The sequence below is a fragment of the Rhinoderma darwinii genome, chromosome 7, assembly GCF_050947455.1.
Source record: "Rhinoderma darwinii isolate aRhiDar2 chromosome 7, aRhiDar2.hap1, whole genome shotgun sequence".
NCBI lineage: Eukaryota > Metazoa > Chordata > Amphibia > Anura > Rhinodermatidae > Rhinoderma > Rhinoderma darwinii.
In genome coordinates this window covers 85,585,707-85,601,516 of record NC_134693.1, presented here as the reverse complement: position 1 = coordinate 85,601,516, position 15,810 = coordinate 85,585,707, and the positions used below count along the sequence as shown (strand labels likewise).

Below are 15,810 nucleotides of genomic sequence, written 5' to 3'. Positions count from 1 at the left end.
TCCGTTTGCTAACTCTACTACCACCAATACACCTCCACTGCCGTCTGCTACAAGCAGGCCTGAGGTCTGCCCCACCACAGGGCTTTGTCCTGTGACTGTCCAGTCTCTTTTAATGTGCTGCTACTACTACTACCACGCTTGCTGTCTGTTGGCTACCTCTACTACCACCAATACACCTCCACTGCCGTCTGCTACAAGCAGGCCTGAGGCTTGCCCCACCACAGGGCTTTGTCCTGTGACTGTCCAGTCTCTTTTAATGTGCTGCTACCACTACTACCACCCTTGCTGTCTGTTGGCTACCTCTACTACCACCAATACACCTCCACTGCCGTCTGCTACAAGCAGGCATGAGGCCTGCCCCACCACAGGGCTTTGTCCTGTGACTGTCCAGTCTATTTTAATGTGCTGCTACTACTACTACCACCCTTGCTGTCTGTTGGCTACCTCTACTACCACCAATACACCTCCACTGCCGTCTGCTACAAGCAGGCCCGAGGCCTACCCCACCACAGGGCTTTGTCCTGTGACTGTCCAGTGTCTTTTAATATGCTGCTACTACTACTACCACCACCCTTGCTGTCCGTTGGCTACCTCTACTACCACCAATACACCTCCACTGCCGTCTGCTACAAGCAGGCCTGCCCCACCACAGGGCTTTGTCCTGTGACTGTCCAGTGTCTTTTAATGTGCTGCTGTTACTACTACCACCACCCTTGCTGTCCGTTGGCTACCTCTACTACCACCAATACACCTCCACTGCCGTCTGCTACAAGCAGGCCTGCCCCACCACAGGGCTTTGTCCTGTGACTGTCCAGTGTCTTTTAATGTGCTGCTGCTACTACTATCACCACCCTTGCTGTCCGTTGGCTACCTCTACTACCACTAATACACCTCCACTGCCATCTGCTACAAGCAGGCCTGGAGGGCTTGTGAAAAGCCATTGCTTGTTGCTTTTACATCCATGTATGGATGAACCCCGGCAGGCATCTGCCAATAAAAAGGGTACATTTTTGGAGGGCTTGTCAAAAGCCATTGCTTGTTGCTTTTATATCCATGTATGGATGAACCCCGGCAGGCATCTGCCACCATAAAGGGTCAATTTTTTGAGGGCTTGTCAAAAGCCATTGCTTCTTCTTTTACCACCTTATATGTATGAACCCTGGCAGGCATCTGCCGCCAAAAATGGTTAATTTTTGTACCTTTTTTAACAATGCATTAAGCATACAACATGCACAAGTGCAGTGGTTTCTGTTAGTTATAACCGTGTCCCATCCGTTTTCCTATAGCCATACATGTTGGCGTAACTTTGAAACTAACTTTGCCTTAAATACAGCTCAAAAGTACTTGGATACACTCATGGGTGACCTAAGAGTGTTATACAGAGCTTCTAGGGCTTTTAAACAGTGTAATACACGATTTTTAGGGGCTTTCTTGTATTACAGGTTCGGTCAGAACTAGTTCGGTCCGAATCAAACTTTTTCATGAAATTCGGCGAACCAGCCGAACCGAACTTTTCATAAGTTCGCGCATCTCTAATCATAGTTATCACTGCTGCTAGGACTCCCTGCCTCTCTCTGGGAATACTGTCCCGTACTGTAATGATGCTTTCAGTGCGTAACCGGGGACAGTATTCCCATGGGAAGGCAGAGACTCCTATGATCATAGATACCTGTGATGCTGGAAACCCGGCTCCCTGAACTGTGGTCGGTCCGGGAAATATGAGCGATACACGCTCCGTATATCACAGACCGAACATGGACGTCTGAATAAGGCCACTTACTTGTCTCCTATTTTTGGTGCGGATTTGGAACTGAAAATTCACTACAAATTACAATATAAAGCTATATTCAGACCGTGTGTGAAATCAGACGTGAATAACCGCCATTTTTTGCGGCCGATTTACAGATCCCTCATAGACTTGAGTGTCCTATTTTTTTACAGGCCCTTCACACGGTCCATTAAAGCAACGACTGTGTGAATAACCCAATAGAAATACATGCAGCCGTGTGACGGCAATTAAAAAAAACATCCTTCACACGGATGATTAACACGTTAGTCTGAATAAGCCCTAACTCATGTGAATGGGGTTTGTCAAAACCTCATGCACGTGCAGCAGAAAAAAATCTGCATGGAATTTAGGACGTGCTGCTGATTTATAACCCCTTAATGCAATATCATGTAACTGTACGTGATAATGGTTAGGTATGTATGGGAAGCATAGAGCGGGCTCACGTGCTGAGCTCGCTCCATACACAGCGGGTGACGGCTGTGTTACACAGCTGACACCTCACTGTAACGGGCGGAATCAAAGATTACTCTGATTCCGCCCCTTTAACACCTTAAATGCCACGGTCAATCGCGACCGCGGCATTTAAAGTGTTAGAATCAGGGGGCGCCCCCTGAAACAAGCCATCGCGCCCAAAAATGGCGTTATCGCTATTTTTTGCCCATTTCACCCAACAAATATTTTTTTTTCAACTTCCCAGTACATTATGCGGCACAATAAATGGTGCCATGAAAAACTACAACTTGTACCGCACAAAACAAGCCCTTGTATGGCGATATAGACGGAGAAATAAAAAAAATTATCGTTTTTGGAAGGTGGGGAGGAAAAAACCAAAAGTGAAAATCCGAAAAATGGTGAGGAGGGAAGGGGTTAAATCAGCTGCATGCCTATTAGGCTATGTTCACATGCTTAGCAAAAACCGTCTGAAAATAGGGAGCTATATTCAAGGGAAAACTGATTTTCAGAAGTTTTTTAAGCAAACTCGCGTTTTTTGCAGCGTTTTTTTACGGACGTTATTGGAGCTGTTTTTCTATAGAGTCAATGAAAATGGCTCCAAAAACGTCTGAAGAAGTGACATGGAAATTCTTTTTCACAGCCGTTTTTTTACGCGGCCGTTTGGTAAAAAAACGGCCCGTCGGAACAGAATGTTGTTTTTCCCATTGAAATCAATGGGCAGATGTTTGGAGGCATTCTGCTCCTGATGTTTCGGCCGTTTACGGCCAGAAAAACGGCCGAAAATAAGCCGTGTGCACATACCCTAACGTTGCAGAATTGTAACGTATTACATCCTTTACAATGTAAAGGGTTAATTTGCTGTAAATCCCCAGCAAATTCTGTAACGCACACATTGTGGACTTTGTGCACCAATTTCCTCATCTAAACCACAGGTAATTCCGCAGGTAAAATCTGCACCTAATAGTGCATTTTTTTATACATTTTTAGGTGCGGTTTTTACATTTTCATGCGGAAATAGGTGCAAGTTTTATGCTGCAGATTTATTAATTTTTTTTAAACTAGTGAGAAACAATTTGCAAGTGGAAACGCAAGATAAATTGACATGTAGCATATTTTCAAATACGCTCCGCAGGTCAATTTTTGTGCAGAAAATGCGACATGTGGATGAGATTCTTGATCTCATTTACTTTGCTGGTACTGTATTACACTGCGGATTTACCGCACAAAAATACCTGCGACAAATTTGCACGTAATAAGTATCGTGTTCATTTGGCCTAACAGAGTATTTTCTTAACTCACCCTAAGGCACCGTTCACACATGTTGGATTTGATACGGATTCCGATGACATGCCGATGATTCTGCATTGCATGCATATGAGGTTTCCGCAACCCAGTTCACATGCTGCGAAAAATGTGTTCATGTATTATGTATTTTTGTCCGCACCATGATAAGAAATTCACCATAGCAACAAGTAGCATGCGACTTATATTACATGGAAAAGCCGAGTGTGAGCAACTTTGAATGACAATGGGACTTAGGCCTTGTTCACACCGTATTTTGCAGGCAGAAAATTCTGCCTCGAAATTCCTTTAGGCTTTCTCTGCCTCCCATTGATGTCAATGGGAGGTCAGAGACGGAAATGCCTGAAGAAATGGCATGTCGCTTCTTTTTCTTGCGAGCGTTCTTTCCGCTCGCGGGAAAAAAACGCCTTCGCCTCCCTTTGAAATCAATAGGAGGCGATTTCGGCTGTTTTTTTACACAGTTTCCGACGCGGTTTCTGCTCCAAAAAATGTGCCAAGAAACTCTGTGTGAACAGGGCCTTATTCTTGTGCGGATCTGCTACACGCTTGTGGCACACCTGCGTCAGAAATGAAAGGGAAAGCCTCCGATTTTTGCTGTGGAAAAACACATTGAACTTTAATGGCAACATAAGAACGAAGCATTAGTTCTCCTTACATCCTCACAAGCGCTACCCCCTCCTTTAAGGCTCCTTACATCCTCACAAGCGCTGCACCCTCCCTTAAGGCCCCCTTCACATCATGCTGTTGCCCTAAATTTATCGTGTACGTCAGGAAATCTCCTACCGTACACTATAAAAAACGAAGATGATAATTCGCAGGGCTCCATTATGTCATTTTAGCCTACGTCGGGCTGGTAGACGTCGGTATACTTTATTTTTGAAGGATGGAATAGCGTAGTAGACTTTGCCATTCTGGAGTCCCCAGGTAGAGCATCACAAGTTCTCTACCCGTGGACTTGGTCCCTGGGAAAGCTCCTGACATCACTGTCCATATATCTAAAGTGACATCAGGGAATTCTCCAGGGCCGGAATCCCTGGCCTGACCATTGCCGATGCTCCGGCCGTGTACTCAGGCTTTGCAAAGCTTCGGACATCACTTTACGCATATGGACATCTGGAACAGTGCCAAAGTCCCTGGGCAGAGCGCTAGTAGAAGGCTCCATCCCTGTTCATGGACAGTGACTTCAGTAGTTTCCCCTCGGCCATTCCCCGGGCGACGTATACCACTGTATGCCATACAGTCGGATACGTTTTGGCTAAATAGATCAAAATCCTGAGCATTAACCGGTCACTGCCTGCTCCATGGTTTCCTTCACTGTAATTGACATCAGCACCAAAATCAGTTAATGCGTATAATGTACAAACGTGAGTGCCACACTTTCCGTATCCCACCCCCGGTAATGGAGGGGGGGGGGGGCCCAGACATCTTGGCTGTATGGGGCCCAGAAATTCCTGATGGCTGCCCTGCCTGATATAGACCAACTTTGTAATTTACTTACTGTTAAAATGTAGTTGTTTTATCAATGCAAATTCTGTGTGAAGTTCCTGCCACTAGGTGTCTCCCTTCCTGTAATCTTCTGTCAACCCCCTGTTTTCAAGCAGAATCCATCTCTAGTTTACAGAACAGAGGAGATGGACTGCATGAAGTGGAAGTGTGTCTTTTTACAGCCTGCTTATAAAAGCCTATGGAGAGCGAAGGGGGTGGGGGAGCAGGAACAGAGAGAGAGGGAGACAGAAACAGACGCTGCTGCATATAGGAGTCTATGGAGTGGGGAGGGGGGAGCAGGATGAGAGAGACAGGAGACACAATCGACTAGTAAGAGCTATACTATATGTTACCCAGTGCTGTACTCTCAGCTACACTGCTCATTACTGCTGTATAATGTACTCCATGTGGCTTCAGATTCTATATATATATATATATATATATATATATATATATATATATATATATGTGTGTACATATATATATGTATATATATATATGTATATATATATATTGTGAGACAGTGACAGGTAAAGTCATTGAGAGAAGGTACATTTCCCCTAGAATCCTGTCATATGTATCCTGGGCTCCAGGGAATGAGTAGTTCTTGCATAGAAAGCTCTAGCTTTCCAATCTCGGCTTAAGGAAAAGCCGGAAAAAGGGCCTGGAGTTGGATTGGAGAAGAGCAGGGCGGGTTCCCCAATCCCTAGTCCATCTCTGTTTGTAGGACAAGGCTGCTGCTCAATTAGCTGCACCTGTAGCCTGTGTATAAAAAGGTGCAGACACAGTGTGTGTGAGTCTCACCCCTGACTCAGACTGGAGACTACTAAGGCTGGAGTAGCCTGTATGCTATGTGAGTAAAGACCTGTGTTACTTTGTGTCCAGTGCCTGGTAGGAAGGCACTTGGTATAGTTAGATAAAAATCTTGTTTAGTTAGTGCTCAGACGAGCAGAATTTATTTTGTATTTTGCCTTGTTATACAAGAGGCTGTTTCTTTGACAAGAATAAAAACACAGGCAAAGCCCTGATATGACTTTTAATGCATGGTGTCCCTGTCTCTGGCTACAAAGAAACCGCTGTACCAACCTCTCCTGATGCTAAACCCTCACATATGGTGGCCGATGCGGGCGTGGTCTTAAAGAGACATACACCTATTTAAAAGGACTTTTGCTGCTCCAAGTGGAAAATCGTTGCTAGGGGCAACAACACAATTTTTTCTCCCTGAGAGTGCTTGGAAGTGTATGTCTTGGGTGAAGGCGGCAACAGGGCTAAAAGAGACTGTTAAAATGGATGAAATACTTAAACAGCTGATTCAGGCTAATATCAACCATGGGAAGATAAGCACAGCTCTGCAAGAAGCCAGCGCGACTCAGCGAATGGTGCATGAGGAAGCCATGCGTGCACAGGCTGAAACCAATATTCTGCTGGGTGAAGCCCACAGACTGGCCTTAAAAGAACAGCAGCAAATTAATCGCTATTTGCAAGACCAAATTCAGGCCTCAGTGGAGAGGTCAGCGGGGCCTCATGGTTTGCGCCAAACCACTCGTGCAGCGGTACAGACATCTCTGCAGAAGATGACATCCACCGGCGACGTTGAGACCTATCTCATGGTGTTTGAGCGAGTGGCAGAACGAGAGAAGTTACTTTCAGATCAGTGGGCAGCAGTGGTGGCACCTTTCCTAACCGGAGAGCCGCAAAAGGCGTACTTTGATCTCAATGAGCAGGATGCCAAGGATTACTCCAAGCTGAAGGGTGAGATCCTTGCCCGTCTGGGTGTTAATATGAATGTGCGTGCTCGACGGGTGCACAACTGGACTTTCGTGGAACACCTACCTGCGTGATCACAAATGTATGATCTTGTCCATCTTGCAAGGAAATGGCTACAGCCAGAGGAATCAACCCCTGCGCAGATCGTGGAGAGAGTGGTGCTTGACAAATACATCCGCTCCTTACCACCGAAGGTTCAGCGTTGGGTCGGTCAAGGAGATCCTACAGATGCGGAACAGCTGGTGAACCTGATTGAAAGGTACAGAGCTACTCAGGATCTACTCCAAGAAGTACCACCTGGATGTTCTAACCCAAGGAACAGCAAATCGTGCGGAGCACCCGGTAAGACTGTTCCATTTACTAGAGGGGTGAGAAATGTCTTTAAGGGAGGTGGCTCAGAAGGGGAGCAGACGGAGGGAAGAAATCCCAGAGAGACACTGAAGGCCAGACCAGGGTCTCAAGTTGGGGACCGGGGCCGCATACAGTGCTGGTGGTGTTATGGACCTGGGCATATTGCTGCCAATTGTACCCTGACTACTGAGCCAATGGAGTGTGATGCAGCAAGGCGAATATCCTTGTTTGCACGTCCTGTTTGTTCTGCTGAGACGGTTTACGAGACTGAACAACAAATGTGTGTTGTAAAAGTGGAAGGGTGTACTGTGAGTGCCTTGCTGGATTCTGGGAGTCTGGTTACCCTGGTGCATGCCAGCCTGATAGACCCTGGAACATTCAGCGGACATAGTATAGGGGTCCTGTGGGGTTCATGGGGACACTAAAGAATACCCCACCGCTTTGGTCACTCTAGAGACTTTCTGTGGAACCGCTTGCCATGAAGTGGGTGTGGTCAAGTCCCTGATGCACAGTGTGATCCTGGGGAGAGACTTCCCAGTGTTCTGGGACTTGTGGAGGAAGAAAGATGTAACCTCCACTGTAAATGTTAATGATGGTATTAATGTGTGCACTGTGATTAGCCCAGAACCCTTTAACGAGGATGCTGAGGTGCCAGCAGTAGGGGTGACCACTGAGCCTGATAAATTTCCTCTGGCTGTTTTTGCTGGTAAAACAGATGAGCAGGAGGAAATTTCTGAGATACCAGAGTTAAATGTATCACGTAACAATTTTGGGACCGCTCAACTTAGCGATCCCACATTGGCAAAAGCCAGGGAAAATACTAAGGTATTAAATGGAGTACCTCAACATCCAGGGGCTGATAAGGTGTTTCCACACATGGCGGTTAACCAGGATTTGCTGTATCGGATAGATAACGTACGTGGGGAGGTTGTTGAACAGCTGGTGATACCCCAACCGTATCGTAGAACGGTGTTGGACCTGGCTCATAAACACGTGCTGGGTGGACATCTAGGTTGCAAAAAGACCAGAGAGCGTATCTTACAACGATTCTTCTGGCCAGGGGTATATACGGAAGTTCAGAGGTATTGCTAGTCCTGCCCGGAGTGTCAGATAACGGCTCCTATGCCACATTTTAGGAGTCCGCTGGTGCCTTTGCCTATCATTGGGATCCCTTTTGAAAGAATTGCCATGGATCTGGTCGGCCCTTTAGTCAAATCCTCTAGAGGACATCAATATATCCTAGTGGTGTTGGACTATGCCACACGCTACCCTGAGGCAGTCCCTTTGCGAAATTCCTCTTCAAAAGCCATTGCAAGAGAGTTGTTTTACATGTTTTCCCGTACTGGTTTACCTAAGGAAATCCTTACCGATCAGGGAACTCCCTTTATGTCCAAAATCACTAAGGAATTATGTAAACTGCTGAAAATTAAACACCTGCGTACCTCTATATATCACCCTCAAACTGATGGTCTTGTCGAAAGATTCAATAAGACATTAAAAGGCATGTTGAGGAGGGTGGTTAGTAAGGATGGGAAGGATTGGGACTGTCTTCTGCCCTATTTGATGTACGCTGTACGTGAAGTTCCTCAATCATCCACAGGGTTTTCTCCTTTCGAACTTGTATACGGCAGACAACCCCGTGGTCTCCTGGACATAGCCAAGGAAACCTGGGAGCAAGAGTCCACACCTAATAGGAGTGTAATTGAGCATGTCACGTTGATGCAAGACCGAATCGCTGCGGTCATGCCGATAGTTAAGGAACACTTGGAGCAAGCTCAGGATGCTCAGAGCAGGGTGTATAACCGAACTGCTAAAGTTAGAAATTTTAACTCTGGTGATCGAGTGTTGGTCTTAGTGCCAACCGTAGAAAGCAAATTTCTTGCTAGATGGCAAGGGCCGTATGAGATAATTGAAAAGGTGGGGGATGTAAATTATAAAGTTTACCAACCAGGTAAAAGGAAGACAGTGCAGTTATACCATGTAAACTTAATTAAGCCATGGAAAGAAAGAGAGACCCTCGTGGCAGTAAGGACCCCCTATAGTCCTAACCCAGATGTGTATGTGTCAGAATCCCTCGCAAAGCCACAGAAACAGGAGACAAGAGAGTTTGTGCAGAGAAACACAGACGTGTTTTCAGAACTGCAAGGACAGACCAGTATAATAAAACATGACATTGTGACCGAGCCTCAGGTTCGGGTCACTTGAAACCCTACAGAGTCCCTGAAGCTCGTAGACAAGCCATATCTGAGGAGGTTAAGAAAATGCTAGACCTTGGGATTATTGAAGAGTCAAAAAGTGAATGGTCAAGTCCCATTGTATTGATTCCGAAACCAGATGGGTCATTGCGTTTCTGTAACGACTTCCGCAAGTTAAATGAGATGTCAAAGTTTGACGCATACCCAATGCCAAGAGTTGACGAGTTAATAGAGAGACTGGGCCATTCAAGGTATTTTTCAACACTTGATTTAACCAAAGGCTATTGGCAAGTACCCCTCACGGAGGCCGCCAAAGAGAAAACTGCGTTCATCACCCCGGATGGTCTATTTCAATATATTTGTTTACCATTTGGGCTACATGGGGCTCCAGCGACCTTTCAAAGGTTAATGGACATAGTCCTCAAACCCCATCGTCGGTATGCTTCGGCATATCTGGACGACGTTATAATCTTTAGTGATGACTGGGAAAGCCACTTACCAAATGTACAAGCAGTACTAAACTCCCTCAGAGCCGCGGGGTTAACAGCAAACCCAAAGAAATGTTCCTTAGGCTTGGAGGAAGCACGGTATCTGGGGTACATAATTGGGAGAGGGGTGATAAAGCCACTGGTCAACAAAGTTGAGGCTATCCAAATCTGGCCCCAGCCCTCAACCAAAAAGCAGGTCAGAGCTTTTCTAGGAATTGGAGGTTATTACCGCAGGTTCATTCCAAACTTTGCCAGCACAGCAGCGCCCCTGACAGATCTTACCAAGGGAAGTAAGTCTGTCATGGTCAAGTGGGACACGAAGGCTGAAAGTGCCTTTCAAGAGTTGAAACTGGCCCTGTGTAACCAACCAGTCTTAGTCACTCCTGACTTCAAAAAGGAGTTTGTTGTCCAAACTGATGCTTCTAATGTGGGGCTCGGAGCAGTTCTGTCACAAGAGGTGGGTGGTGAGGAAAATCCTGTGACCTATTTGAGCAGAAAACTTACCCCGGCTGAGAAAAACTATAGCATAGTTGAACGGGAGTGCTTGGCAATTAAGTGGGCACTTGAGTCCTTGAGATATTATTTATTGGGTCGTCGGTTTAGGTTGGTTACAGACCACTCTCCTCTTACGTGGATGTGTCAAGCTAAAGAGAGAAATGCAAGAGTTACACGGTCGTTTCTTACTTTGCAGAACTTCAAATATACTGTGGAACACAGAGCAGGAAAACTGCAGGGCAATGCTGACGCTTTGTCTAGGACACACTGCCTTGTAGCTAAATGTGTCCGATCCCACGGGCTCGAACAGAGGAAGAGGGTATGTGAGACAGTGACAGGTAACGTCATTGAGGGAAGGTACATTTCCCCTAGAATCCTGTCATATGTATCCTAGGCTCCAGGGAATGAATAGTTCTTGCATAGAAAGCTCTAGCTTTCCAATCTCGGCTTAAGGAAAAGCCGGAAAAAGGGCCTGGAGTTGGATTGGAGAAGAGCAGGGCGGGTTCCCCAATCCCTAGTCCATCTCTGTTTGTAGGACAAGGCTGCTGCTCAATTAGCTGCACCTGTAGCCTGTGTATAAAAAGGTGCAGACACAGTGTGTCTGAGTCTCACCCCTGACTCAGACTGGAGACTACTAAGGCTGGAGTAGCCTGTATGCTATGTGAGTAAAGACCTGTGTTACTTTGTGTCCAGTGCCTGGTAGGAAGGCACTTGGTATAGTTAGATAAATATCTTGTTTAGTTAGTGCTCAGACGAGCAGGATTTATTTTGTATTTTGCCTTGTTGTACAAGAGGCTGTTTCTTTGACAAGAATAAAAACACAGGCAAAGCCCTGTTATGACTTTTAATGCATGGTGTCCCTGTCTCTGGCTACAAAGAAACCGCTGTACCAACCTCTCCTGATGCTAAACCCTCACAATATATATATATATATATATATATATATATATACACATGTGATAGATAGAGATATGGGAGCAGGATGTTCTCTTCTCTATATCTGCAGTGTATAGAAGACATGATAGCAGTTAGGCTCCACCCACTAGCTCAGGGAAAACTGAGAATTAGAGATAGAGTCTGCAGAGGGGAAAAATGCTAAAAATGAATGCAGAATGCAAGTTTTATAATGGCCAGAAATAGTGTTATTCATCATGTACACACATATGACAGCTTATTCTGAAAAGTCCACTAAAAGGTTAGGTACGCTTTAAGTGAAGTATTTTGTTTTACATACATATCCCTAATGAAAGTGTAATATATCATAAACCGGTAACACAGTAAAAAAAAAAAATACTTGTCCTTGTAAAGAACTAGTACTGCAGAAAGAACGATAAGTGATCATGTGGATGACAGTTGTCCAAGGGGCTAGGACTAGCACTTGCAATAAGTTTATAAAATTTTTAATATTTGGATTACTACAGAATATTTCAAGAAATATGATCTGGCTCATAAATTAGCTAAATACTGTATATGCATGATAAACGATTGATTAAATTGATTGAAAGATTTTTTAAGCTTAAGGGGGAGTTTTTTTGACAAGTTTTTGACGCGCCAAAAAACTGCCGAAAATGCCTCCCATTGATTTCAATGGAAAAACTGGCTCACGGAAAAAAGGGACATGTCCTATCTTCAGGCGTTTATGCGTCTGACCTCCCATTGACGTCAATGGGAGGCAGAGAAAGCGTATTTTGCAGCGTTTTATGCCCACGGCGCTCAATGGCCGCGGGCGAAAAACGCAGCGAAAAACAGCGTGCAGGCAGAGGAAAACCTGCCTCAAAATTCCAAACTGAATTTTGAGGCAGATTTTCCTCCTGCAAAAAACTCCATGTGAATCCAACCTTAGATGATAGCAATGACATAGAAAAGACTGGGAAATTGCAGAGTCTTCCTTTCGTATCCTAAGGGTATGTTCACACGACAGCACAAAATACGTCTGAAATTATGGAGCTGTTTTCAGGAGAAAACAGCTCCTGAATTTCAGACGTTTTTGCATGTACTCGCGTTTTTCGAGGCATCTTTTACAGACGTAATTGGAGCTGTTCTTAATTGGAGTCAATGAAAAATGGCTCCAAATACGTCCCAAGAAGTGACATGCACTTCTTTGACGTGAGCGTAATTTTACGCACCGTCTTTTGATAGTGACGCGTAAAATTACACCTCGTCTGCACAGAACATCGTAAAACCCATTGCAGGCAATGGGTAGATGTTTGCATACGTATTGGACCCGTCTTTTCAGACGTAATTCGAGGCATAAAACGCCTCCATTACGTCTGAAAATAGGTTGTGTGCACATACCCTAAATGATACCCAGGCGCGCATGTTAGTTTGACTCATATTTTTTTGTATGATAGATGAATAATAAAATGGCTTTTTGGGCAATTATTAAGTATCAAAAGGAAGCTTAGTATGAGTTTTACAGACAAAACAAACTTTAAACGAAATTGGTATCTTGATGTTCTGTGTCAGAATTATGATAGCTCTAGCCCCTGCCAAGTGCTAAACATACACTGCCAGGCAGCACCCACCAGTAAGAAAAAGTGTTAATTTTTTTTTCTCCTCCCCCTCACTCTCCTCCTAGTTTTGCTAGGTGGAACATACGTTAATGACAGCTTGCTCTGAGCCTGCGTTGGCGAAACAAACCTTTTCTTTGATATTATTCTGGATAATCAACATATTTTTACGTCATTCATCTCAGTAGATAAAAGGTAGAGAGAACTGGGCAACATCCTAAACAAGATAGAAAGATGGGCACTATCTATATGGGCACCAGCAATTTATATGTGAGCACTGTAGCACTATGTGGGCACTGTGGTAGTATGCGGGCATGTGCACCCTCTATGTGGCCACTATCTACAGTGGGCACTGTGGCACTATGGGGCATTATACTGTATGTTGGCATCTATGAGGGCATTATACTGTATTAAGGCAGCTATGGGTGCATTATACTGTATGGGGGCAGCTTTTTGGCATTATACTGTGTGGGAGGCACTAGGTTGTAGTTTACTGTTTTGGGGGCAGCTATAGTGGCAACATACTGTGTGGGGGTTCGGTGGGGAGGCACTATGGGAGCATGATACTTGACCGGATGTGTATGGGTAGGTATTGGGCGGGGTTAGAGGTGTAGCTTAAAAGGAAAAATGTTTTCGCTGCGCTACGCATCGGTTGTCCCTTTTTGCGATTCTTGAAAGTTGGGAGGTATGTCACCACTGCTTTATCCAAATGACAGGTGCACTGCTGTGCAGAGAAAAACTTTAAAGGAGAATTGTGGGGTCTTGGCAGTTAGATCCCCACTGACCTGGAATTGAGGGCATTTCCTATCAATATGCTTTCAATATGTCACTTTTAAAGGTAGGTAACTCCTTTAACATAAATAGGTAAGTACATGCCGTCTGAAATATTTAAAGAACTGTCATTGCAATATAAAATCGAACACGTATAAACATAAAGCAAATTATAATGTTAAAATATAAGGCATTTTAAAAATGTATTTAACAGTACAACAGAGCATAGGCAGCAAATCAATGTGTGCAATTCTCCCTTCTCTTGATACAATAATCCTCTTAATTGACATGTGTCACTGCAGTCATAGACCCAAGTGTGTCTTTGTCACTAGAAAGTAAGTTGCCACCAGATGGTACCCCTCTACCTGCGTCAGCCTGATATTTTAGCTTGTGTCGTCTTAAAGATGTAAGGGAGTTGTTTCAAGTCATATTGTATTAGAGTGTCAGTTTTAAAATCAAGACCCCTTGATAAAGCTACAGGCGAATCGCGCGTCGGGGCGCTCTTTCACACCCTGGGTCACACTGACAGTCTCCTAAACATGGGTAAGTGCATCAGTTAGGGCTGATTAGGATTTATGTCACATACCTAAATGCACTAGTAATTTTAAAGCAAACACAAGCTTTTACATTGAGCTTTTTACACTCTGCTTTTGTACTATCCCTACTTCAGCCCACTGACATAGATGCATCCTATGTTAGAGTTACATTAATCTAATAAATGTTCTTATACTATATACAAAATGTATGTATATACTTTGATTAATGTATGTATTGGTGACCCAGACAAGGACTTATTTTAGATTCTCTGTTTTTGTTTTTGATGTTATTAATAAAGATTGTCAACTTTTTCACATTTGATATATATTGGCTCTTTTGTTCTCTAGTTTATATTATCTATTTTTAGAGTCCTTATCTCTAATAAACTTGAGCGGGTGGTTGAGACTTGTCTCCCACCTTGATATTTACATGTCCTGTGAGACTTCTTGTCTAATTATAAAATCGAACACATATAAACATTAACAGTACAACAGAGCATAGGCAGCAAATCAATGTGTGCAATTCTCCCTTCTCTTGATACAATAATCCTCTTAATTGACATGTGTCACTGCAGTCATAGACCCAAGTGTGTCTTTGTCACTAGAAAGTAAGTTGCCACCAGATGGTACCCCTCTACCTGTGTCAGCTTGAGATTTTAGCTTGTGTCGTCTTAAAGATGTAAGGGAGTTGTTTCAAGTCATATTGTATTAGAGTGTCAGTTTTAAAATGTTTACCATCATTATAAAATATTTTTTTTTTAAGAAAAGAAAGTGCCTGGTGATCTTACTCATAACAACAATTAATAATTGTAACTCATTAAAAATCAGCATCACAAATCTATAAAATTAGCTTTTAGGTAACAAATATTTCATAAACATTAACCTAATGGGGAGATTTATCAAAACTGGTGCAAAGGAAAAGTTGAGTAGTTGCCCATCTCTGTGCACCAGTTTTGATAAAACTCCCCATTGTGTATAGTATCTGTTCACACAGCCGTTGTTTTAACAAACCATGTGACTGGCCCATGAAAAAAATAGGACAGGCCCTATTTTTGTCCATTTTCACGGATCCCTCAATAGAATAAAATTTTGAACGATCCATGAAAACGGGTCCCGCACGGGTGTAAATCGCCCATGGAAAATTATTTGACACATGTTCGTCTGAATAAAGCCTAATAGAGGGCAGGAACATCCCCTCCAAAGCATTCATCCACTATTCATATACTTATTTAAAACAAAATGTTGAAACAAATATGACAACATATCAGAATACAGCTTTTATTTTCAAACCAGCTCTGGAAAAATAAAAGCTGGAATCTGATTGGTTACAATTAACAACACAGACACTTCTTAGTAGAACAATTGTATGTAAAAGGCCCCATGTGTCTGCATTTTTACTATTTATTATGGAAAGAAGCATGGCTGTTTTACATGTTATTTTGCCATGTGTAACTGAAAGGGAAACAAGCATTTTTTTCAGATTGTGATTCGTGGCTATAGATGAGCCTCTCGATTCTACACGAATTGAATTCGGTTGAAATTCCTAAAAGTTTTGGATTCGTTGGAATCCGAAACTTTTGGGGTTTGCAGTGAACAAATTGCGTCAAGATGGTAGCTGCTGGTAATCACTTGCCACCATTATGCTAGCTGGGCATAAAACGGGTTGGC

The 15,810-nt window shown here is 43.8% G+C and overlaps 1 protein-coding gene across 4 annotated transcripts in view; it reads left to right on the top strand.

The window, feature by feature from the left end:
- Positions 1-15,810, top strand: part of KCNJ4 (potassium inwardly rectifying channel subfamily J member 4) — a 565,683-nt gene that overhangs the window by 391,917 nt on the left and 157,956 nt on the right. For 2 of the 4 annotated variants that reach the window (XM_075833628.1, XM_075833629.1), the window contains exons 1-2: positions 13,064-13,105; positions 13,552-13,673. The exons of the other annotated variants lie outside the window; for them this stretch is intronic. The gene's annotated coding sequence lies outside the window, so the exon portion shown is untranslated. Of the gene's footprint in view, positions 1-13,063; positions 13,106-13,551; positions 13,674-15,810 lie in introns of those variants that run through there. 4 annotated transcript variants of the gene reach the window in all.